Source organism: Mesoplodon mirus (genome assembly GCF_964341445.2).
Source record: "Mesoplodon mirus genome assembly, chromosome: 4".
Classification (NCBI taxonomy): domain Eukaryota; kingdom Metazoa; phylum Chordata; class Mammalia; order Artiodactyla; family Ziphiidae; genus Mesoplodon; species Mesoplodon mirus.
The window spans coordinates 157720201-157744722 of NC_138979.1; the positions used below are offsets into that span (position 1 = coordinate 157720201).

At 41.3% G+C, this 24522-nt stretch overlaps 1 protein-coding gene across 7 annotated transcripts in view; it reads left to right on the forward strand.

Moving 5' to 3' along the window:
* Positions 1 to 24522, forward strand: part of LOC309802349 (uncharacterized protein) — a 374757-nt gene that overhangs the window by 122334 nt on the left and 227901 nt on the right. The window contains exon 1 of one of the 7 annotated variants that reach the window (XR_014293774.1): positions 10325 to 10399. The exons of the other annotated variants lie outside the window; for them this stretch is intronic. The gene's annotated coding sequence lies outside the window, so the exon portion shown is untranslated. Of the gene's footprint in view, positions 1 to 10324; positions 10400 to 24522 lie in introns of those variants that run through there. 7 annotated transcript variants of the gene reach the window in all.

Below are 24522 nucleotides of genomic sequence, written 5' to 3' on the forward strand. Positions count from 1 at the left end.
TTTGGGTTGCTTCTACCTCTTGGCTATTGTGGATAGTGTGGCTATGAACATGGGTTTTCACATAGCTCTTTGAGACCCTGCTGTCAATTCCTTTGGATATATACTCAAAGGTGGGATTTCTGTATTGTATGGTATTTAATTTTTTTGAGTAACCTCCATTCTGTTTTTCATAGAGGTTATACCCCACCAGCAGTGTGCCAGTGTTATTCCTCATCCTTGCCAACACTTGTTATTTTGTTTCTTTGATAGTGCCATTTAATGGGTGTGAGGTAATGTCTCATTGTGGTTCTGATTTTCATTTCTCTGTTGATAAGTTATATTGAGCATCTTTCATATGCTTGTTGGCCATTTGCATATCATCTTTGGAGAAATGTCTTTTCAAGTCTGCTCATTTTTTGATCAGGTTATTTGATTTTTTGTTGTTGAGTTGTAGGAGTTCTTTATATATTCTGGATATTAACACCTTATCAGATGCATGATTTGCACATATTTGCTCCCATTTTGTATGTTTTCTTTTTGCTCTTTTGTGTCCTTTGCTGCATGAAAGTTTTAAATTTTGATGTAATCCCATTTGTCTGTTTTTGCTTTTGTTGCCTGTGCTTTTAGCATCATATCCAAGAAATCACTGCCAAGTCCAATGTCATGAAGCTTTCTGTGTTTTCTTCTAGAAGTTTTATAGTTTTAGTTCTTACATGTAGGTCTTTAATCCATTTTGAGTTAATTTTTGTCTGTGGTGTAAGACAAGGATCCAGCTTCATTCTTTTGTGTGCAGATATCCAGTTTTCTCAGCCCCATTCATTGAAGAGACTGTGCTTTCCCCTTTCAGTGGCCTTGGCATCCTTGTTGAAGACCAGCTGGCCATATACATGGTGGTTTATTTCTGGGCTTTCTGTTCTAGTCCATTGATCTATTATTTGTCTGTCTTTATGCCAGTACCACCTTTAGCTTTTTAGATTACTTTAGCTTTGTAATACATTTTGAAATCAGGAAGTTTGAGTGACACTTATTTTTTTTTTATAGTTTTTTTTTTTTTTTTTAGATGTTGGGGGTAGGAGTTAATTAATTAATTAATTAATTTTTGCTATGTTGGGTCTTCGTTTCTATGCGAAGGCTTTCTCTAGTTGTGGCAAGCGGGGGCCACTCTTCATGGCAGTGTGCGGGCCTCTCACTATCGCGGCCTCTCTTGTTGCGGAGCACAGGCTCCAGACGTGCAGGCTCAGTAGTTGTGGCTCATGGGCCTAGTTGCTCCGTGGCATATGGGATCCTCCCAGACCAGGGTTCGAACCCGTGTCCCCTGCATTAGCAGGCAGATTCTCAACCACTGTGCCACCAGGGAAGCCCAGTGACACTTATTTTTAACTTATACTATTGTAGGTGCTGAGAAATAGAGAAGTAATAGAGAAATTAACAATTGAGAAAACAATTCAAAGAATTTTTTCATTTTTTGCAGGGGACTAGACCCACTTAAAGAATGAAGTAAGGTGATTTATTTATTTATTTAAATAGTTGTTTATTTATTTATTTTCGGCTGTGTTGGGTCTTCGTTTCTGTACAAGAGCTTTCTCTAGTTGCGGCGAGCGGGGCCACTCTGCATTGTGGTGCGCGGGCCTCTCACTGTCGTGGCCTCTCTTGTTGCGGAGCACAAGCTCCAGATGCGCAGGCTCAGTAATTGTGGCTCACGGGTCTAGTTGCTCCACGGCATGTGGGATCTTCCCAGACCAGGGCTCAAACCCACGTCCCCTGCATTAGCAGGCAAATTCTCAACCACTGCGCCACCAGGGAAGCCTCCATAAGGTGATTTAAATGGCAGAATGTATGTGAGGCTGTCAATCGGCAACTAGTATAGTAAGAGCTATAGTCTAGCACTTCATTGGATATTGAATCCAGTGGCTTGCAGAAGCTTCAAAAAGGTGATGGGCCTTGAATTGGTCTTGAAGATTGGATGTGTACCTCAATGGGTATAAATACCTCAAACCATCTGTGTCAGTTCTATCACTGCACTAAAAGGGGGTCTTTATTTATTTATTTATTTATTTATTTATTTATTTATTTATTTATTTATTTATTTTACATCTTTATTGGAGTATAATTGCTTAACAATGGTGTGTTAGTTTCTGCTTTATAACAAAATGAATCAGTTATACATATACATATGTTCCCATATCCCCTCCCTCTTGCTTCTCCCTCCCACCCTCCCTATCCCACCCCTCCAGGCGGTCACAAAGCACCGAGCTGATCTCCCTGTGCTATGCGGCTGCTTCCCACTAGCTATCTACCTTACATTTGGTAGTGTATATATGTCCATGCCTCTCTTTCGCTTTGTCACAGCTTACCCTTCCCCCTCCCCATATCCTCAAGTCATTCTCTAGTAGGTCTGTGTCTTTATTCCTGTCTTACCCCTAGGTTCTTCATAAAAGGGGGTCTTTAATGAAAGCCTCTGATAGTCATCTCAAGATTTTCAATGGGGATCAGTTATTATAAGATGCGTCACTATTTTTTTCCTTGACACTCTATTGTCTTCCCCATTCCAATCCAATAGTTGCTGATTTCTGCTCATTGAATAGCAGTGGGCCACATACAGAGATAGAATACTTAGCCACAGTACGGTTTTATTTTCTAGGATGTGCAGAGAACACAAAATTAACCTGGCTGGGTTGTATAGGATGAGTTGAAGGAGAGAGATTGAACCCAGAACAGCAAACTTAGTGGCTGCTTTAGTAAGTAATTTAGGCTACTTAAGACATACTTTCTCACCTTCTTAATGAAACTTTAAGGATATTTTGGTTGGGTGTATTACTTGAGGGTACAATTGGTAGAATTTCTGTGGAGGAAAAATGTAGTATGCTTGCATATAGTAGGCCTGTAGTAAAGCGTTGTTTAGTGGTGACCAAATGAATTTAAGTCTACATGGGTGGGTCTGTAAGGAGTAATTTACTCATTTATTTCATAAGTATTTATTGACTCTCACTATATGCCAGGGGCTAGTGACTGCTTCAAGTGGAAAAAGGATGCATGGCTCCTGCCCTCATGTGGCTGATATTCTTTTAGTGATTGATGTGGTCCTTCTCAGTGTTCCATTGCTCTCAGCTGGTTGGATTTTTCTTTTTTTGCCAAAGGACACCTGCTTTACTTTTGATGCAAACAATTGTAGTTGTTTATTATGAAAATAGTTCTACATTAAATATTCTTTGTGTGGAGGAAGAAAGAAACACTAGACAATTCTGCCTTTTGGTTTCCAAGGAGATCTGTCCTGGCTAAATTTACTTTATCAAGTGCTTTTCTAAGTAACAGAACTGAAGGAAACTGGCTTTAATGAATTTTGCTTAAGGTTTTCCTGAGGACCTAGATATGGTTTTCCTCTACTTCCAAGCCCACTCCAAGAGAATCTAAACACCTAGTTTTGGCTGATCCTGGATTTTTCCATTAATCGTGAGATCTTAAAAGTCATATACCCCTTTTGGATCTTCATTGATTTGTTCATTCATTTAACAAGTCTTCATTGTTCATTTATTATATACCAGGTAACCTTTTCATTTGTAATAGGAAGGTTGAGGGTTGAATTAAGTTTCCTTTAAGGCCAACTGTTAAAATTCTGTGAATTTATTATTATGGTTTAGTGAGATTTAGGGCTTTTTTTGCAGATAGTAGAAGTGTTTTTGAAAGAGCTTAAAAAAAGAAATTTAGAGTTTTTGTTTTTAACTCAAACATTTTAGTGGGAAAATTCCTCATTGGTGAATAATTTTAGTATTAATTTCACTCTGATCTGAAAATAATCAACATTTTAACTCAGCTGAAAGTCTTTCCTTGTAATTTTGGCAGGAGACAATTTTAAAGCTAGCCTTTCTGATGTTACTTGTAACACGCTAGAAACTTAATTCCTGTTTCAGATGATTGGTGTAGTGCCAGTGTGTAGAGATTTAGAAATGCTTAGCACCTCTTCTCCTAGGTGCTCAGTTCTGTGTCTTTTAGAGCCCTTGTCATTTATGTGTGAGGCGGTCTTGAGGTATGGTGACATCATGTCACATGGAAGATCTGCGTACCATTGCTGTGATAATAAGCTGGCAGTTGCCCATGCTGCCAAATCTGTAATACTCAGATAACCTAGTGTGAGATTTCATGGCTTTTTTTTTTTTCTTTTTAAAAAAATATTTATTTATTTATTTGCCTGCACCGGGTCTTAGTTGTGGCATGGGGGCTCATAGTTGCAGCATGCATGTGGGATCTAGTACCCTGACCAGGGATGAAACCCAGGCCCCTGCATTGGGAGCTTGGAGTCTTAGCCACTGGACCACCAGGGCAGTCCCTTCATGGCTTTATAAAATAATATTTTTATTTTAATTTGTTGTTAGAAATTTGACACAGTATTGATTATGTGTTATGTGTTACAAGGTTCAGTTATGCAGGGTGAAATTTAAGAATTTTCTCTCATGTGGATTGTTGGCTGTTATAAATCTGGTCTCCTGTTACCAAAAGAACATTGGAATATTTGTGTAGCCCTGGCTCTGTGACTGTGGCCATTTTTCCTTCACTTACTAATCAGCAATATTCGGTAAACACCTTCTAGATGGCAGATACTGTTCTCATCCTGGATATACAGCAGTGAACAACTCTGAGTGATAAGGGAAGCCACTGGAGGGTTTTGTACACAGGGTTTTGATCTGACATACTTGAGAATAGAATGAGGTTTTTTTTGTTTTTTTTTTTGCGGTACGCGGGCCTCTCACTGTTGTGGCCTCTCCCGTTGCAGAGCACAGGCTCCGGAGGTGCAGGCTCAGCGGCCATGGCTCACGGGCCCAGCCGCTCCGCGGCATGTGGGATCTTCCCGGACCGGGGCACGAACCCTTGTCCCCTGCATCGGTAGGCGGACTCTCAACCACTGCGCCACCAGGGAAGCCCCAATCTGACACATTTTTAAAGGACAGAACTCCATTGTGTGGAGAATAGAACTCCATTGTAGGGTCAGAGGTGGAGACAGGGAGATATTAAGGGTTCTTACAATGACCTAGGTGGGATATGATGATAGCAGTGGTGGAGGAGATGAGAAGTGCCTGGATTCTGGACTCATCTCAAGTGAGGCTAACATGGCTCACAGAAGGGTGAATGATATGCAGTGAAAGAAAGAGTGGAGTTAAGGGGAACACCAGGGTTTTTGGCCTGAGCAACTGGAATACTGGTGGTGCCAGGTATTGAAATGGGGAAGGCTGGAGGAGCAGGTTTGGGTGGAGAATTGAGCTGATTGGTACATGTTGGGTATGAGGTATCCGTGGATGAGGTCAAGCTGGCAGCTAGGCAGGTCTGTTAATCCTCACGAGCTTCAGTTTTCTCATCTGTGTGAAATGGGGAAAGCGTTTGCCCTTCTCAGAATTCTTGAGATCAAATGAGAGAAAAAAAGTTCAGACTTCTAAAGTAATGTCCCGTTGTGATGGTATTATTTCTGGAAAGTAGACTGATTTCCATCTTATATACTTTGTGGAACTGCTTAACTCATGGGCCAGAATGTATTGTGGAAAGTTGGCATTTTCCCTCCAAAGGCTGGTTTTCTCTCTGGATAGATGGAAAAGCTTTCTCTTTGATCCATTCTGTGATTCCTGAGCAGCTTTTGGGAGAACTTGGTATTTTGGTTCCCTCTGGGGTGTCAGAGGGCTTCACTTTGTGTGGAGCCACTGGGGCAGTACGTGGTGTGTGGTACCAGACTGGCCCCTTAATAAACATGGCTTCAGGCCAGAGTGATTTTATTTACGTGGGAGGATGTTGTAGTAGGAAAAAGCCCTGGCTCTTTCCTTTCTCAAAGTCTCTGTTATTTTATGCGTTCCATAACTTGGATCAGTTAACAAATAGGGTCTCATAGGCCATATTTATTAGGGAGACCGTTCTCCTTGTTTTCTGATTCAGAATGCCTATTTACGTATTCCTAGGTTTTTTGATTGCTTAAAATTTTCTTCTGGGCAGGTGAACTATGCTAAATATATATTTGAGTCCACTGAATTAAACTTCATTTAAGATTCAAGTAAAAGTGTTGAAAGCATCAGTCATATTTCAGTCAGTGGTATTTTGAAGTTATTACATGTCTTTCCTTTGAGGTCGTAGTAGATGGTTGTATCTTTGAAAAGCAGTATTTGCTGATAATGGATACTTCTCAACAGTTAGATGTTTCTGTAGGAACATCTTCAGTCAGGAGATAGGATGGTGGTTCTTGGTTCTTCTGATCCATAAGGCAGTTTGAACAGAAACACTACTGCTCTTTCTTCACTGCCCTCCTGGTTTCATCCTTGGTTCACAAGATTCAATTGGCATCGGCCATGTGTGTTCAGTTGCAGGTTATGTGACGCAGAAAGAGAAGGTAAAGCCATTTTAGTTTTTATTTATTTATTTTTATTTTTATTTTTTGCGGTACGCGGGCCTCTCACTGCTGTGGCCTCTCCCGTTGCGGAGCACAGGCTCCGGACGCGCAGGGTCAGCGGCCATGGCTCACGGGCCCAGCCGCTCCACGACATGTAGGATCTTCCCAGACCGGGGCACGAACCCACGTCCCCTGCATCGGCAGGCGGACTCTCAACCACTGCGCCACCAGGGAATCCCCGGTAAAGCCATTTGAAAAGGGTGCCTTTGAGAGCCCGACACATGTAACGAATGTAACGTTTGATGAATAACTGACAATCTTTGTGAACTTGGTCTAAAAAATATTCTGGGTGTTCAGTGGAAACAGCAGTAATGGCTTTAACACTGAAGCAAGGCGTCGGGGGAACAGGAACTATGTTTTTCAGTAGATATTGTGGAGGAGAAATTGCTTGGGTAGTTCTCTGGTATCTTTCAAGTAAGAGGACATCTCTTTATGTTAGGGCTTTTCTCAGGTACTCAAATTTATAAAATAAGTTGATCCATCTGCTCAATAATTATTAAGTTACGTAATCTTTTTGCTTTTCATTGAATCGGCTTACTATACGTTATTTTATTTCAGCTTCTAAGAAACTGAACTATAGGTATTCAGTACAGTATCACTTGACATAATTGTCTGATAAAACCCTAAGTCTTTGTCTTTCCTTTTGAAGTATGTTTTAGAAAACTTACATCAGTTGTACGAAATAATTTGAAAGGTATCTATATATTTAATTCTGTATCTTTTCCATGCCTAATTTTTTTCTCCAAGGAGGAATACAACTTACTAGACTTTCTGAAATCTTTTAGGATTTCCAAATTGCCTAATGGCTTTTTATTTGAACTCTAGTCTAATAATCATTTTTACTGGGGAGAGAGTCTCTAAGCTTCTGAAGTCATAGTACCCATTTATTGCACTCCTAAGGTTTTTTTTTAATAACCTTTATTGAGTTTTAATTCACTTACTGTACAGTTTTCCTGCTTGAAGTGTACAGGTCAGTAGTTCATAGAGTAGTGTAATCAGCACCATAAACAATTTTAGAACATCTTCATCACCCCAAAAGAAGCTCCAGCCCATTTGCAGTCACTCCCCATTTCTCCCCAATCCCACCCCACTTCCCTGCGCCCAGCCCTAGGCCACCACTAACCTACTGTCCATCTTTACAGATTTGCCTCTTCTGGACGTTTCCTATAAATGGGAGCGTACGATATGTGTTCTCTTGTGCCTGGCTCATTTCACCGAGCCTTGTCAAAGCACTTTAACTTTGGTGGTAATGTTACGTATTTCAGAGTCAAAAGCAGACATTCCCTGTCTGCTGACACAGAAACTACAGCCTGTGCTGGGACCAGAGAAAATAGCAAGACCACCTGTTGCCGGGTGCGTTTGTAGAACCGGGAGTGAACTTTGAAGCTTTTGTAAACAAAGCCACCCTGTCACTAATCCACCAACGCGCTCACTACTCTCCATTGCATGGTTGCTTGACTCTCTGCCTGACCACTGCCTGCTTCTTCTTTGACCATTTCGGATACCTCTGAGAAGTCATCTCTGATTCTTGCCTTTCTTTTACCTTGGGTCTGGTCCAGGAGTAAGCCTTGCCTTTTTTTCTTCCTTTTGAATTGACCGTTTTCAACTTGTCCTCTTTGTTTTATGGCCACCATCTGATACAGACCCTTGACCTTTATACCTGGGTGGCTGGAGCAGCTCCTTTCTGACCAGCTTGACTCTTGCTGCCCCAGGCTCCGGGAGTCTTGCCCGATTATTCTTTCTGATGGATCGTTTAGGTACGTGTGCCACCTGGAGGAATTTAAGTGGTTCCAGCACATCAAAACTTGCGCTTTCCTGCCTGCTTCGTGACCTTTCTTTTGGGTCTCTCCTTTACTGTTCATCTGATTTCTTTGGCCTCCCCAGGACTGTAGGACTGTGTTTCTGCCTTCATGTGCAAGGCCTCTGTTCTCTCCTCTTGCCAACTATTTCTGACTTCCTTTGAGCCTTTGTTCATTTTCGATTTTAGTTCCATTCAATTCAAAACGTAGGTGAAATCAGTATACTCAGTTCTTTCTCTCTCTTATCCCCCTCCCTGTGTATCTTTCTCCTCATCATTATCTTGTCTCCCTTGTCCCTGCTGAGGCAATTCCAGCCCCTGAACTCTAGTTTTATCTGTAACTTTCTCAACCTTCAAGGCTCACCTCCTTCATTGCTGTCTTTCTGGTTGCTGTAACTCACCTCGATTTCTCCCTTGTTTGTGGAATGCTGGTGTACTGTATTGTATACTTAAAGAGCTTACAGTTTAATAATGAATGCATAATTCATCAAGGATGTTTAACCTGGAGATGACTCAGAAGGAACGTCATCCCTTGTCACAGGAATTGAAAATCAGTCATAGGGAAGACATCAGTCATAAATTGCCATTAGGCAATTTGGAAATCCTTTGTCTTCTCAGACCCCACAGGGTAGAAATGGGTAAATACAGGTGTTTGAGCATCAGAAAGGACTTTTCTAGAGCTGCATGCAGGTGTGCCAGGCTATGTTCTGTCCCCTATCGCACGCATAGACAGGATCATTTAGGACCGGGTCATGGTAAAGGCCATTCATACATACAGTGCACGGGGGCTCAGTGAGATGCATGGTTCTCAGTCTCCCTGGAGTATCAGAATCACCTGGGCAGCATTTTAAGTACTCAGATTCTCAGTCTTTGGAAAGTTCAGATTGAGTAGTGAAGCCAGGCTTGGAAACTTTTGAGTTAGATAACACTTTTAGGGCCAAGATCCAATGAATGTCGCATTTGTTTGCCAAATTTTTATTGAATGCGTGCATCGTGTGGCAGTGAAAAATTGTGGGTTTTGCTTTCGTAGGACCTCGAGTCAAGGGGGGCATACAGACAGACCGTGAAACACCCTGTAATTTCTCCTCAGGCAGATGTAGATTCTTTGAGGATAGGAACCATTTCTCATTTTGTTTATTTGACCCAGAGGGATGGGCCCATTGACATTCATTCTTGGGTGGTAAACTGATTAACCTGCTGTTTACTGATTTACTCCTTGTTGTAAGGCTTGTTACTGTGTTCTTTAACTAGTCGTTTTCATGCAGCTTAACTTCTCGGTTGAAAAGGAACAACTGTATTCCCAATTGCATCATGACAGGTTCATCCTTTTGATTTTGTTGCTTTCTAGTAATAAAATTTACCTTGGCTACCATTTATTGAGTACCCACTGTGCCAGGCACTTCGTGTCACATTATTGCTAATCTTTATAATAAGCCTGCAAGATAGATATTAGGACTCTGAAGGGGAGCCAAGATGTTGAGTCCTTGTTACAGAATTTCTTCTTATACATATTGACAGACATTGCAATAGCCACTGAGCTGAGGAATTGTCTAGTACGGTCTTCCATTGGGACCAGATGGTTGAAATCATGATTTGGCTGTATGCATAGGATGTGTTTTCTTGTTGGAATGCTAGAAAGCCTGTCTACATATAATGGGGTTGTTATGACCATCACCGTTAAACCCTATACCATGCTGGTGATGGAAGCTCCCCACCCATTTCTCCAGTGAAAGGCTGGTTTTGCTGGTGTAATTTTTAAGCGTGGTGGCTGTATTGTACCACGGTGCAGAGTCAGGGACAGTTCTTTGTATCTTAAGCGATGATCTGGATTTCCCAGAACTGGCATGTGACCCATTTGGTGGTCTCTTTCCCTGTATCTGTTGTAGGACTTTGGCCTGTCAACGTGACCTCCACCAGTGCTCCGTTAACAATGGTCATAAATATCTTCAGCTGAACTTCACCCATGCATTTTTTTTTTTTTTTTTTTTTTTTGCGGTGCGCGGGCCTCTCACTGTTGTGGCCTCTCCCATTGCGGAGCACAGGCTCCGGACGCGCAGGCTTAGCGGCCATGGCTCACGGGCCTAGCCGCTCCACGGCATGTGGGATCCTCCCGGACCGGGGCACAAACCCGTGTCCCCTGCATCGGCAGGCAGACTCTCAACCACTGTGCCACCAGGGAAGCCCCATGCATTGGTTTTATGGTAGGTTCTTTAATTATACCATCTCATTTTTATCCTCATGGAATTTCTGTGAGGTAGGTATTATCAGTATTTAACAGATGATGAAGCTGGAGCTTGGAAAGGTTCAGTAACTTGTGTTGTTTTGAGACTCTGTTTGCACTTTTCCAGGGGACTCAGGCATGGTTTACACAGGAGTTAACATCATTTCTTTGCATTTCTCTTACTTCCTCCTATTGCTTCACCAAGAAAACTTGGGTGGTGCATGAGTGAACTTTTAGGAGTTGAAGAAGACTGAGTATGTCTGATCCCTATCCAAATTTTTGGATAATGTATTTTTCTTCCTTCCAGTGGAGTCAAAATAATAGTTGTCATTGAATGTTCTCTTTGGTCAGTTTTCTGAGATGTGGGAAACAACCTAAGGGGCTCCCACCTGCCAGAGAAGTTCCAGGCTCAGGGTTTCTACTAGGTCTAGTACAAATAGCTAGGGGAAATGTAAATATTTATAATTGTGGTGAAATAAATAGAAATCTGCACAGAGTTTGGAATAACCACAGAATTTTTTTTTTCTAGTAAGAACACTTTCATTTTACTTCCCAACTGAAGGCATGACCAAAAAACGTGAGAAATGTATTTTCTGGGTGAAATGCTTACTTTCTCATCTTGCAGCATGAATTCTGCTGTGAAGTTATCATCTTGTCATTGATTTCTGCCTGTTGCCCTAAAATTATCGTGCTGTCATCACGTCAGCATCTGCATTGTTTTGAAATAAGTGTCTTTTAAGAGGCCGGAGGCATGTTAGAAATATATAGATTTTTAAAGAGAGGTTAATGGAACTGAAGTTAATTGCAAATACAAGAAACAGGTGTAAGATCGGTCCTGGCAATCAAGTGTGCTTCTAGGAAACACACATTCAATTGATCAAACAGAATTGAAGTCACTAGTAAAAGTTAATTAGTTAACTTAGGTCATGGTGAAAAGGGGGAACATTTTTACTGCCCTGATTTTTCTATTGAGTTGTGGGCTTTGTATGTTTATTGAATACAGCATACCGTTCTTTAAAAGTTGTGTTCAGGTCATTCCTCCAAACCAAATATTTGAGACTTCTCTTTCACGTTAAATCAACCCTCTAGAGTTTGCTTTAGTATTTAGGCTTATTTAATCTTAAGGACAAGATTAATTTTAAAGTGTGTTGTTGGGATTTCCCTGGCGGTCCAGTGGTTGGGACTTTGCCTTCCACTGCATGGGGTGCGGGTTCGACCCCTGGTGGGGCAGCTGGGATCCCACATGCCTCACGGCCAAAAAACCAAAACAAAAAACAGAAGCAATATTGTAACAAATTCAATAAAGACTTTTAAAAAAATGGCCCACATCAAAAAAAAATCTTTAAAAAAATTAGATAAGTTCTATCTAAAAAAAAAAATAATAAAGTGTGTTGTTGAACTTTGGTGGCTGACCAGGGCCATGATGTGCCTTCTCAGTAGGGCACAGAGCCCCGAGGTTCTTTAATGAACTCAGTTTGTGGTGCCCTCATTCACAGCAAGATGCACAAGGATCTTACATCTGTCACCATCCTGGTCTTGGTTGACCACTGCAGCAGTGAATCACCTTGAGTAGTTCACCTTGTCTTCAGGTTGCAGACTTTTCATGTTTAACTGCATTGACTGTTTGAAAGCTACCTTGTAAATAATGATACACAGCTGCAATAATCCAAGTCCACTAAGGACATGCCACATTCACACCTTGCTCTGCCCACCGTCAGTCGGCAAAGTCCATTTCTAAATATTACCCGAATATTCATCATTCACTCCCCAGCTACCAACTGAGCTGTTTTGTGCCAGGCACCTGCTGTGCATCAGATACTGTGCTGAGTGTTTGGTTTTTTTTGTATTTAATTTATTTATTTTTGGCTGCATTGGGTCTTCGTTGCGGTGCACGGGCTTCTCATTGTGGTGGCTTCTCGTGTTGTGGAGCATGGGCTCTAGGTGTGTGGACTTCAGTAGTTGTAGCTCATGGGCTCTAGAGCGCGGGCTCAGTAGTTGTGGCACACAGGCTTAGTTACTCCCCGGCATGTGGGATCTTCCCAGACCAGGGCTCGAACCCGTGTCCCTTGCATTGGCAGGCATATTCTTAACCACTGCACCACCAGGGAAGTCCCCTGTGCTGAGTGTTGTGCAGATAATTTTGCAGTCCTGTTCTCAAGACGCTGCCAGCTTGTTGGGGAACTCAGGAAGAATAAAAGAAAATGACCAGCAGGAGACTAAGGAAATCATTTCAATGTATAGTCTTTCTTTTTTATTATGAAAGCATTGCATAAGGCTTTGTGGAAAATTGGGAAACTGCAAGAAAGTTTGAAGAAGAAAAAAGTCATCCACCATTCTATCACCCAGGGATAACCACCACTGTTTTCATGTTCCCTGTCTTTTAAAAATGGCTTCTAAAAACAAGCAAAACAGAGAGATCTGTCCAGTAAAAGAGGGCTTTCAGGTGCAGTTTGTTTGTTTGTTTGTTTGTTTGCGGTACGCGGGCCTCTCACTATTGCGGCCTCTCCCATTGCGGAGCACAGGCTCCGGACACGCATGCTCAGCGGCCATGGCTCACGGGCCCAGCCGCTCCGTGGCATGTGGGATCTTCCCGGACCAGGGCACGAACCCGTGTCCCCTGCATTGGCAGGCGGACCCTCAACCACTGTGCCACCAGGGAAGCCCCAGGTGCAGTTTGATGGGGGAGAAGGAAAAGAGGCCCCGGGAAAAATGCAGCGTTTCTATCCCTGGGGCTGTGACGTGGAGCACAGCAGCCTTAGGGGAGGGGTGTTTGGGATTCCTCAGGAAGGAAGCAGTGGGAGCAAAACCAGAGCTGCTTTGACCGTAGATTTCTCTCTAAATAGTTTCCGGATACAAGTGTGGTGGGTTCTGATGGTTTGTAGGGCGGTAGTTGGCGTCCCAGATGCTTTTCTCAGGCACTGATTTCACTTCAATCTATTCTAGGGAAGTAAGGCAGAGCCTACCCTCCAGGACAGGGTGTGAGGGATGATGTACAAATTACATCATGTCCACTGCTTGCCCAGGGTTTAAGTCCGGGAGAGTTCATAGCAGGAGAAGTAAGGAAAGAACAGTGTTATTTTTCAGGGTCATTTATGTACTAGCACTTGTTTTGATATATTGTCTCATTTAATTTCCATTGCCAATGTTTGAGGCAGGAATTTTCCTCATTTTTTATAGTTGAGATTTAGAAAATGGAGTCAGAGGCTAAGGTGCTGGTCTGTGTTACACACTGTTTCATAGTAAGTGGCCATGGCGCATACGGGCTTTGGCACTGGAGACCTGGGTTCCATCCTACCAGTGTGACCTCAGGTAATTTCTCAACCTCTTTCTTACTGTTTAAAAAGGGGACAGTGCTGATGCTTAACTCACAAGCTTATTGTCAAGATGAGATGAGACAGTGTATGTAACGTCCTTCTCAGAGGTGGGATTTAGTACCGATGGATGGGAGCACTTAGGATGGCAGTGGGGTGGCAGCATGCACAGTGCCTGGCACATAATAGATGTCCAAGAGATGCCAGCTACCCGTCCTTCCTTCTTACAAGCCCTCCCAGCTTTTCAGTTTTCCTAGTATCTTTCCCTCGGAGTTTTAAAGACCCTGATGGAAAGATACATTTCACTTGGGTCGTAAGGGTGGGGTCTTGGATTTATAAAATCAGTTTCATCTGCATTACACAGGAAAATCCCATCTTATCAGTAGTTGTCTTTGAAAGGTCATCCTGAACATTTCCCCCTGGGTATCAGGTGAGGGAGAGGTTCGGGGTAGGAAAGCTAAGAGCTCAGATGGAGGAAAGGGGAGTAGACAGAGGAAGGAATCAACTTGGGTATTTTCTCAGCTTAATTTGCTACCTGCCAGCCTCAGCAAGGACTGTACTATATAGCCAGGTGTGGCTGGGATTTGTAACAGTGAGCTGAGGTTAAGAGGGCAGGACAGGAACTTGTCCTTGTCCCTTGTGGGACACATTTGGTTCTCCTGGCATACTCATGCTTCTTCATTCACATGTTCAGTCAACAAACGGTTTGTTGAAACTGTCCTGTGTTCAGGGCACTCTCAGTCCTTGGGATTCAAAGGGAGCATCTGGTTTCATGAGCGCAAGCCAGGTTGACAGATGAGTAAAAGAAAACTACAAGTCAAATTTTAAGTGCCAGGATAGAGGGAAGCTGGGGGAGCTTTGTCAAAACATCTTAAAATTATTTTTCTGTGTTTGCTTCTTCTGTTAAACCTTGAAGGCCAGGGCTGTGTCTTTTGTGATTTTGCAATCCCAGAACCTCATCTGAAATGCATCCCTGAATAAATGTGTGTAAGTTCAAAGCTGGCACAGGGATAAAATAGTTTATAAATGGTGTGTTTCAACTATCTGTATATTCGTGGAAATCTCAACCCTATAAATGGAGACATCTGGTAAGTCCTTGACTTATTGGTAGTTCTTTTCTTAGAAGGCAGAAGATGGAAATTGTGACTAACTGATTCATACCGAGAACTTTGGGTGAAAGTGGCTATTTCGTCTTGGGGTTTTGCCATGATGGAAGAGAATCTATTGGCCTGGATTTTTAGGAAGAGATTTCACAAAGTTCAGAGAACAGATAGTGTACCTCCAAGGCCGGCAGAACTATAAAAAGGAGTATGGTTTCATCCAGATGGGTAGGGAGCTCCAAGAAACAAAAGTTGTGACTGTAGGATTTCAGATCCCGCTGGTAAGGAAAAATGAGGCCTGCTTCTGAAGAAGTCAGCACAGCTGTTAAAAGGCCATTGCAGAAAAAGGCAGATTTTAAAATAATAACAGCTTTATTGATATATAATTAGCCCATTTAAAGTATACGATTCAATAGTTTTTAGTGTATTATTCACAGCTGTGTGCAACCATCACCACAATTTTAGAACATTTTCATCACCTCAAAAAGAAACCTCATGCCCTTTAGCTCTCACCCCTCCCATCCCCCCAGACCTAAGCAACCACTAATCTACTTTGTTTCTACAGATCTGCCTATTTTGCATATTTTATATAAATGGAATCATGTAGTATATGGTCTTTTGTGACTGACTTCTTTCACTTACCATAATGTTTTCAAGGTTCATCCACATTGTAGCATGAATCAGTACTTTATTTTCATTGCTGAGTAATATTCCATTGTGTGGATATATAACACTTTGTTTATCCATCAGTTGATGGACATTTGGGTTGTTTTCACTTTCTGGGTATTAAGAATAATGCTGCTATTCATGTGTAAGCTTTTGTGTGCACATGTGTCCTCATTTCTTTTGGGTCTATACCTAGGAGTGGAATTTCTGGGCATATGGTAACTCTATGTTTTAACCTTTTGAGGAATTGCCAGACTGTTTTCCAAAGTAGCTGTACCCTTTTACATTCCCACCAGCAGTGTATGAAGGTTCCCGTTTGCCCACAGCCTTGCCAACACTTGTTTCTGTACTGCTTGGCTTTTTTTTTTTTTAAACCCCGCATTTGTTTATTTATTTATTTATGGCTGTGTTGGGTCTTCGTTTCTGTGCGAGGGCTTTCTCTAGTTGTGGCAAGCTGGGGCCATTCTTCATCGTGGTGCGCAGGCCTCTCACTGTCACGGCCTCTTGTTGCAGAGCACAGGCTCCAGATGCGCAGGCTCAGTAGTTGTGGCTCACGGGCCTAGTTGCTCTGCGGCATGTGGGATCTTCCCAGACCAGGGCTCAAACCCACGTCCCCTGCATTAGCAGGCAGATTCTCAACCACTGTGCCACCAGGGAAGCCCTGTTTGGCTTTTTTATTTTGGTGATCCTAATGGGTGTGCAGTGGTATCTCACTGTGGATTTGATTTACATTTCTTTAATGACATGATGTTGAGAATCATTCATGTTTTTATTGGTCATTTGTATATCTTCTTTGGAGAAATGTCTATTCAGATCCTTGGCCCATTTTATAATTGAGTTGTCCTTTTATTATTGTGTTGTAAGAATTCTTTATATACTCTAGACACACATCTTCTATCAGATATATGATTTGCAAAATTTTTCTCCTATTCTGTGGTCTTTTTACTTTCATAGGAAGCCAGGTTTTAAGCGGTGTATAAAAGAGAAAAGGGCACATAATAAGCATGAAAACAAAATAGGCTGAATGGCTACAAGTGTTTTAGAAAGGTTATAACTAGGATGACCTGTGGCTTGTAGGAAAAATTTTAAAATTACCACAATGATTTAAAAAAGCTTTTGGAAGTAGAATACACATCAAATGCACAGATCGTAAAGATACAGGTCAATAAGTTATCAGAAAATGAATATACGTGTGTAACCACTATGCAGGGTCAAGAAAGAGCATTATCAGACCCCAGAAGCCTTCTCATACGTCTTTGTAATCACTAGCCCTCTTTCTTCCTCAAAGGTAATTGCTCTTTTGACTTCTAACACCAGAGATTGGTTTTTACATGTTTTTGAAATTTGTACAAATGACATTATACAGCATGTTTTCATACGTACTGGGTCTCTTTTGCTTAACATGTAAAATTTATCCATATGTTGCTTGTAGCTGTAGTTCATTGCTCTATAGTTTTCAATTATATGAATGTACAACTATATATTCTACTTTTTTATTGAGGTATAGTTGATTCACAAGGTTGTGTTAGTTTCAGGTGTACAGCAAAGTAATTCAGTATACACACACACATACATATTCTTTTTCAGATTCTTTTCTAATGTAGGTTATTACACGATATTGAGTACAGTTCCCTGTGCTGTGCAGTAGGTCCTTGTTGTTTATCTATTTTATATTTTGTTTATGGTTTCTGTACTTCCAAAAATACATATTGGGCTTCCAGTTCCTGGAAGGAAGGGTCCTGGCATTCCTGGTTCTGGGGGCACAAAAGTTAGTGTCAAGTTCACGGTTTAGATGATCAGCTTGAAGGAAGTATTCTTAGTGCATTTCTTTGCCCATATATATATTTTTAAATTAACTTTTTATTGAAGTATAGTTCATTTATAATGTTGTGTTAGTTTCAGGTGTACAGCAAAGTGATTCAGCCATATCTATCTATCTAGCTAGCTAGATAGGTAGATAAAGATATCTACGTGTATATATGTTCTTTTTCAGATTCTTTTCCATTTTAGGTTATTACAAGGTAGTGAATATAGTTCCCTGTGCTATAGAGTACATTCTTCTTGTTTAATCTGTTATATACAGTAGTGTTGAATCTGTGTTATATACAGTAGTGTATACATGTTAATCCCAAATTTCACCCCCTTTCCCCTTAACTTAAGTAACCGTAAGTTTATGTCTGCGAGTCTGTTTCTGTTTTGTAAGTTCATTTGTATCATGTTTTTTAGATTCCACATATAAGTTATGTCATGATATTTGTCTTTCTCTGTCTGACTTACTTCATTTAGTATGATAATTTCTAGGTCCATCCATGTTGCTGCAGATTTTGCGCATATTTTTTTTTTTTTTTTTTTTTTTTAAGCAGCTGTATTTGGGGATTTTACATCACAGTAGCCCAGCATGCATGATTCCAGGGTGCTGAGTCAAGAGAAGGAAGCAGAGGGAGCTCAGGTATTAGGAAGCAGTGACAAAGCTGAGACAGCACAGGGGACATTCACACACCTTGATCTCACGAAACTCTAACACAGGCAGAGGAACAAAGGTGCAATTTGGGTCAGGTTTCGAAGGTTCAGGAGGAAATTGGGAATCAAGAGTCAGAGTCATCCGGTTCCAAGTAATAGGTGAAGCAAACACTTGGCTGGAAGGAAAGAGAACAGAGAAGAAAGAACAGAACATTAGTTTCACACTAATGACATTTTGGGGTCAGATCATTCTTTCGGGGAAGGGCGGCATCCTGTACATTGCAGGATGTTGAGCACCATCAACATCATATATTATATACATTCATATTAGAGAAAACATGCAAATAGAAAATGTGTTAACAATCGGTGGATCTGGATGACCTTTGTACTCTTTTTATAAAGTCGTTGATTCTCACACTAATTCCTAATAAGAAAACCTCTTCAAAAGTCCTCCCTGGGACTGTTGCAGGCACTAACAGGAAAGGTGTTCTTGCGAGCATCCTGCCCCTGTGCCTCACCTGACCTCTACCCGCGGCCCCCCTGATTTCCCATCAGGGCCGCATATTTTTTGAATGGCTCAATTGTGGGAGAAACAGACTGATAAGCAAGTAATTGCCAGATGTAGGCAGAGTGCTTGTAAAGCTGGTTGTGAAATGCTTTGTGATGCTAGGTTGGAGAGTGAGGAAGAAGACTTCTTTGAGGAGGTGGTGTTGCTTCTCAAATCTGCACAGACTAAGGGGAAGTGGATAGATTGGGGAGGGCAGGTGGGTGCTGGGGCTTGGGTGTAAGAACATTTCTACTCTACAGAGTAAAATGATTATGAAAAAGCTTTCTAGAGGTGGGAAGATGTTGCCACTGTTTGGCCTCATAGTGGAAAGCTTTGCGTATCATGCTGAGGAGTTGGGACTTTATCTTACAGGTAGGAGGAGCTCTGGAAGGATTTTAAATATCCAGGAAGCAGAATGGTCAGATTTGCATTTAAAACGTTTGCTAATACATAATGTGGAAAATAAAAAATACTAATCTGAATTTAGGGAAACAGGAAATTCTTAGAAGAGTGAAGGTAGGGATTACCTGGACCAGAAGGCCAAGAAAAGTAACAGATTTTAGAGGGATTTAGGAGAGACTAAAACAGGTCATTCTGTGCTAATCTTGTTTTCTTTTTAAAATAGATTTCAAGAAGGTTCGATAGGTATTAGTCAAGGGACTGCTGTCTTTTGATTTCAACAGAGTGTTTAGTTTAACAAAATGCTCTCCTTATGAAGAAGATGGAAAATACGGAGTGGGTATTTGGTGGGTTTGTAGCTCGTTGAATAAGTATACTTAAAAATGGTAGATTTAGTGGATTTGTATCAGCTGGGAGGGAAGCTTTTCCTCCTGTGCTGTTGGACTCTGTACTTGACTTCTGTTAGTTACAGCTTTCATCTTTGACTGAAACGGTTTTCTGTTGACAAATTTACTTGTGAAGTAAAATTAGAAAGGTAAGGTAATATAGTAGTTGACAGAATCAAGGTTTTAAAGTATGCATGTTCAAAGAAGTGAAATTGCTGGGAGGAGGGTAGAAATTTTATCTTTTAATGTTTCAAGCACAATATACGTTAAGTATATAAACAGATATACAGTGTAAGTACATAGACATATACAGTATATCTGTGGTATTAAAGTTTCATGGAGAATTATTAAGAAAAATGTCTAAAAAGTCTCTTTTGGGAATGATAGTGAAAAAAGGTTGAGAAACAACACTGCTTTAAAAAGCACTTGAGGTTTAGAATGGTGAGCAAAATCTTACAGTGATGGATGGGTAGATGAAAGAGCTTGCACTTTTTAGAGAATCATTGTTTATAGCTTTGATAACATCTATGCCAAATTAATACAATGCAGTCTCTTTTTTTTACTTTTGGTATTGGGGAGAAAGGCAGATACCAAAAAAAAAAAAATCTTAACAGTGAGGTAGAGATACGAGAAAATTTCTACATTTAGGATCAGAAACCAAAGACCTCTCTAGAGGATGGGAATATTTCTTGATTTGTTTATGTGAAGGGAGAAAAATCAGAGTTAAGTTTCTTTGTTAATTTTATTTTACCCTAAACTCAGTATAAGTTGAGTCCACAGGGTAGATATGATAAGAGAAGAGTTAATGCCAGCCTTATGCTTCATTTGTAAAAAAAAACAGATGTTATGAATTCATAGTGTTCTCTTGTACTCCAGACTGGCCAGAACCTAATCTGGAAATGGGAAAAACTTGAGCATCCAGAGGGTGACCAGGAAGATGAGAGGTCTCGAAACCAGGTTCAGAAATGTACAACCAGGAACAGCAACTGGCTTATTGCTTAAGTATACCATGATGACTGCAAGAATACATGGCATGAATCCACAAACATAATTAAGTTGGGCAAGGCTGTATCATTAATAGATTAATTAAATCAGTGTTTATTGAGTGCCTGTTCTCTGCCAGACATTGTTTCAGGCATTGGGGACCCAGCACCCAGCAAAATGGAGAAAATACCTGCACTTGTGGAATTTGTAGTTTAATGAGTGGAGAGAGACAGTAAACAAGATATGCTTGTAAAATAGATGTAGTATGTAAGATAGTGTGTTAGATATTGACAAGTGCTAAAGTAGACAAGTAAGAGAGGAAGAAGGATATGAAATATTGGGGAGTGGTAGAAATTTTAGATAGAGAAGTCAGGCTAGAGAAGGCCTTATTGGGAAGGTGATTAAAAAGAAAAACTTTAGGGCTTCCCTGGTGGCGCAGTGGTTGAGAGTCCGCCTGCCGATGCAGGGGACGCGGGTTCGTGCCCCGGTCTGGGAAGATCTCACATGCCGCGGAGCGGCTGGACCCGTGAGCCATGGCCGCTGAGCCTGCACGTCCGGAGCCTGTGCTCTGCAACGGGAGAGGCCACAACAGTGAGAGGCCCACATACAGCAAAAAAAAAAAAAAAAAAAAAGAAAGAAAAACTTTATATATCATAGTATAACAAGCATACAGAAAAGGGCAGAAAGCACAAGTATATGGTGAGATGAATTTTTATAAAGTGAGTACACTGGTGTAGTCAGTGCTCAGATTAAGAGCAGACTATTATATTACTGGTCCCTCAGAAGGCCTGGTTACCCCTTCCCAGTCAAAGCACTACCCACTGACTACTAACACCATGGGTTAGGTTTTTTTTGGCCAGTTTCTGAGCTTGATTTTACTGTGATCATGCATAATCTGTTCTTTTGTTTCTGGCTTCTTTCACTCAACATTGTGAGACAATCCATGGTCTTACAAGTATTTGCAGTTCATTCATTTTGGTTGCTGTAGAGCACTCCGTTGTATGATGATACCACAGTTGTTTCCTGTCTTTGGCTAGTGAATCGTGCTGCCATGAATATTGCCGTATATGTCTTTTGTCAAGACATGTATGGGGGATATAATTAGGAGTAGAATTGTTGGGTCATGGGGTATGTGTATATTCACTTTAGTAGATACTGAGGAACAGTTTTTCCAAAGTTTATATGTCCATCAGCAGCATAGGAGAGCTCCACATTCTTGACAGCACGTGGTATTTCCTGCCATTTAACTTGAGCTGTTCTGGTGGGTGTGTAGAAGTATTCTGTTGGGGCTTTAATTTGCATTTCCCTGAAGACTAATGCAGTTGAGGACTTTTTCATGTGTTTATTGGCCATTTTGATATCCCTCTTGGGGGTGATGTATACAATCAATGTCTTCCTCTGGTGAGAAGTGGTTGAATAGGGACACATTTTAAGAGTAAGGCTGACAGGTTTTGCTCATGGTCTAGAAGTGGGGTGTGAGAGAGGAGTCGAGAATGCCATTAGGTTTTATTTATTTTTACATTTTGCCTGAGCAGCTGGAAGGAGGGGAGTTGGGATGTTGGAGGTGTGAAAGGCAAAGAAGATCTGGAGCAGTGGTACCTAGACTTTGGCATTTTACACATGTAATTATGATCTTTTTTTTTTTTTTTTTTAGCGTTTTGTAAAGAAAGGCCATTTGTATACCAGAAGAATAGGAAGGACATAATTTCAGAATATAGGGCAACCCTTTAAATGAGATAAATTTAGCTTTATGTAAGACTCATGAGCAAGTTTTTTTCCTTATTTCTCTGAGGGCCTACAGATGCAGGTATTGTTTTGCAGACCAGCTTTGGGAATCACTGATCTGTGGTATTATGTACGCATCCCTTGATTTTGACACTGTTAATAAATGAGCATCATATCTTTCCTTAAACTTGCAGTAAGGTTGACTGAAGTTAGAGTCTAAATATGAGAAACCATAAAAAACATCATAGTAGGCCATGTGTCATTTCTAGCCCAGAAAGACTTCATTTCTTAAAAAAAAAAAAAAAAAGAGAACACCAGATGCATCCAAAGGACACATATGGCACATGTGTAATCATAGTAAAGCTCGGTACTCATCTTAGTAACTTCTTTGCCGATAGGCTCTATGAAATGATTGTTTCAAAGATTTTGTTTTGAAGTAGCCAAGCTCCAAGTTTCCTAGTTTTTTTTTTTTTTTTTTTTTTTTTGTTAAAGCAAATTGATTTGCCTGTCCTTAGGGAATCGTAGAGTTATGTTTTAACTTTTCTGTATTCCCATTCTTCCCACCACCGGTGTTAAAGCTAAGTGCGCTGTAAAGTATTTGATGAAAGCAGTTCGGGGCAGCGGGAGGGGAAGTGGTCCTGCAGTAACAGAGGTGAAGCTAGCCTCTGTGCCTGTGCCCCAGAGCTAGGTTGGCAGGAACTTTAGTAGGCTGTCTCGAATCTCGCGCTTTCCTTTGAATTGAATACCCACTTTCTATTTGGCAGAGCATTGAGACGCCTTGTGAATAGTATCAGTGTCATTAATTGGCTTCAGAAGTGTGTAAGTGATCTTTTATATGAAAGTTTTGCCTTTGAGTATTACCTGAGAAAGATTTTGTGCTGTCTGATACGCAGAGTAATTTGATTATTCAAAGGTATCGAATGTCCTTTGTGAGATCCTGCGGCCATCTTAAAGAACAGTATTAGTAACAACTGATTACATTTTCCTGCTTTGCTAATTGATTTTATGGGACATAATGTCTTTCTACGAAGAAGAGAATTTTAACATGCATAATCACTTCTCACCCTTTCCAGTGTGCTTTTGGCGTTAGGTAATGGTGTCATATTTTAGTTAGCTGATGTGTCTGTGGTTTTAACCTGGTTATCTTGCCCTGAGGGATGGGAGAACATAAGTGAAAAGTTCATTGCCGCCTTGTGAATTAAGTTGTGCCTTGGCACAGGGTGCGGATTGCTTTGGCATTCAAACACAGCATTAGATCACCTTGTCTGCAGTTTGGAAATGTTCTCAAAGTGCTACCTAACCCTGCAGGATTCTCCATAAACTTGAGCTGCTATAGGAAGTGATGTTTATTGTATCTCATTCTCTACCTTGCCAAGTTACTGTCATCAGACTCTTTATTGATAGACAATTAGTTAGGCAAAAATCATTTTCTTCTGTTTGTGTGGCAGAGGTGATGACATTTAGGAGAAAATACATATAAGAAAAGGTTGGAGGTGTTGATTGTGGATTTGAGCCCTGGCTCAAAACAAAGAACTTTTGACTTATAGTGGAATGTTCTGTGGATTACTCGTGTCTTTCAGGCTCAGCTCTGGTATGAGGAAATAACGAAAGGAATATGTGCCACATGAATTGGTCAGGGTTTTTAGTTACAGATACTAAGATCTATTCTAGTTAGTGTAAGCAGAAAGGGATTGATTAAGGCTGCTAGGTAACTCAGAAAATCATCAGGAGAGCTGAAGAAGGAGACTGGGAGTGGTTGGCTGTCAGTACTGCACTGTGGAACCTGCCGTCCCAGGAGCTGCAGCCCCTGCTTGGGTCAGGATGCTTCAGAGGGGAAGCCAGAGCCAGGATCACTCTGCTTTTGTCTGTGAGCAAAGTGGATGCTGCACATTCTGCCACCCACCTTGCTTCTTTCCCCATATAACTCTGAGACTCCATTCTTAAGGAGTCCCGTGTGGTGTGTCTGGTTGGTGGTACTGTTACTGACTTGAGTCCTTGGACTCTTTAATCAGTAGAAGTTGAAAAGAGGAGAGACGAGAAGTTCAGGCACGGCTTTATTGGGACCCCTGTTGTGAGGGAGCAGAAACAAGTAACAGGTTCCCTTGGTCACTCTCCAAGGAGGGCAGGCTGGTTCCTTAAATGGGGTGAGGGTGGGGGGATGAGGGCAGGGGTGGAGCCGTGGGTCGGGCCAGAGGTGATCTGCCCACCCCTTTGGTGGTGCTGTGTGCAGGGATCACGTGCAGTGCCCTGCTTTTGCTCGGAACACCTCAGAAATGGCAGTTGGTTGGTAGCCACTTTGTATCTTATTGTTCATGATTTCCCCAACTGCAGTGTGTGTAGTTATTTTTAGTCCCCTAGTCCCCTATAGTTTCTTTGTATTTTGTTGCTGGAGGAGACGTTTGTCCAGGTGTAAGTATATCCCAGAGGAAGGCAGGAAACAGTGCTCCCAGGCTCGGTTTGTTTATTTGCTTTTTAAAATTCTGCAGTGAGAAGGTGGGCTTCACACAGCAGGGAACTCTTAATTA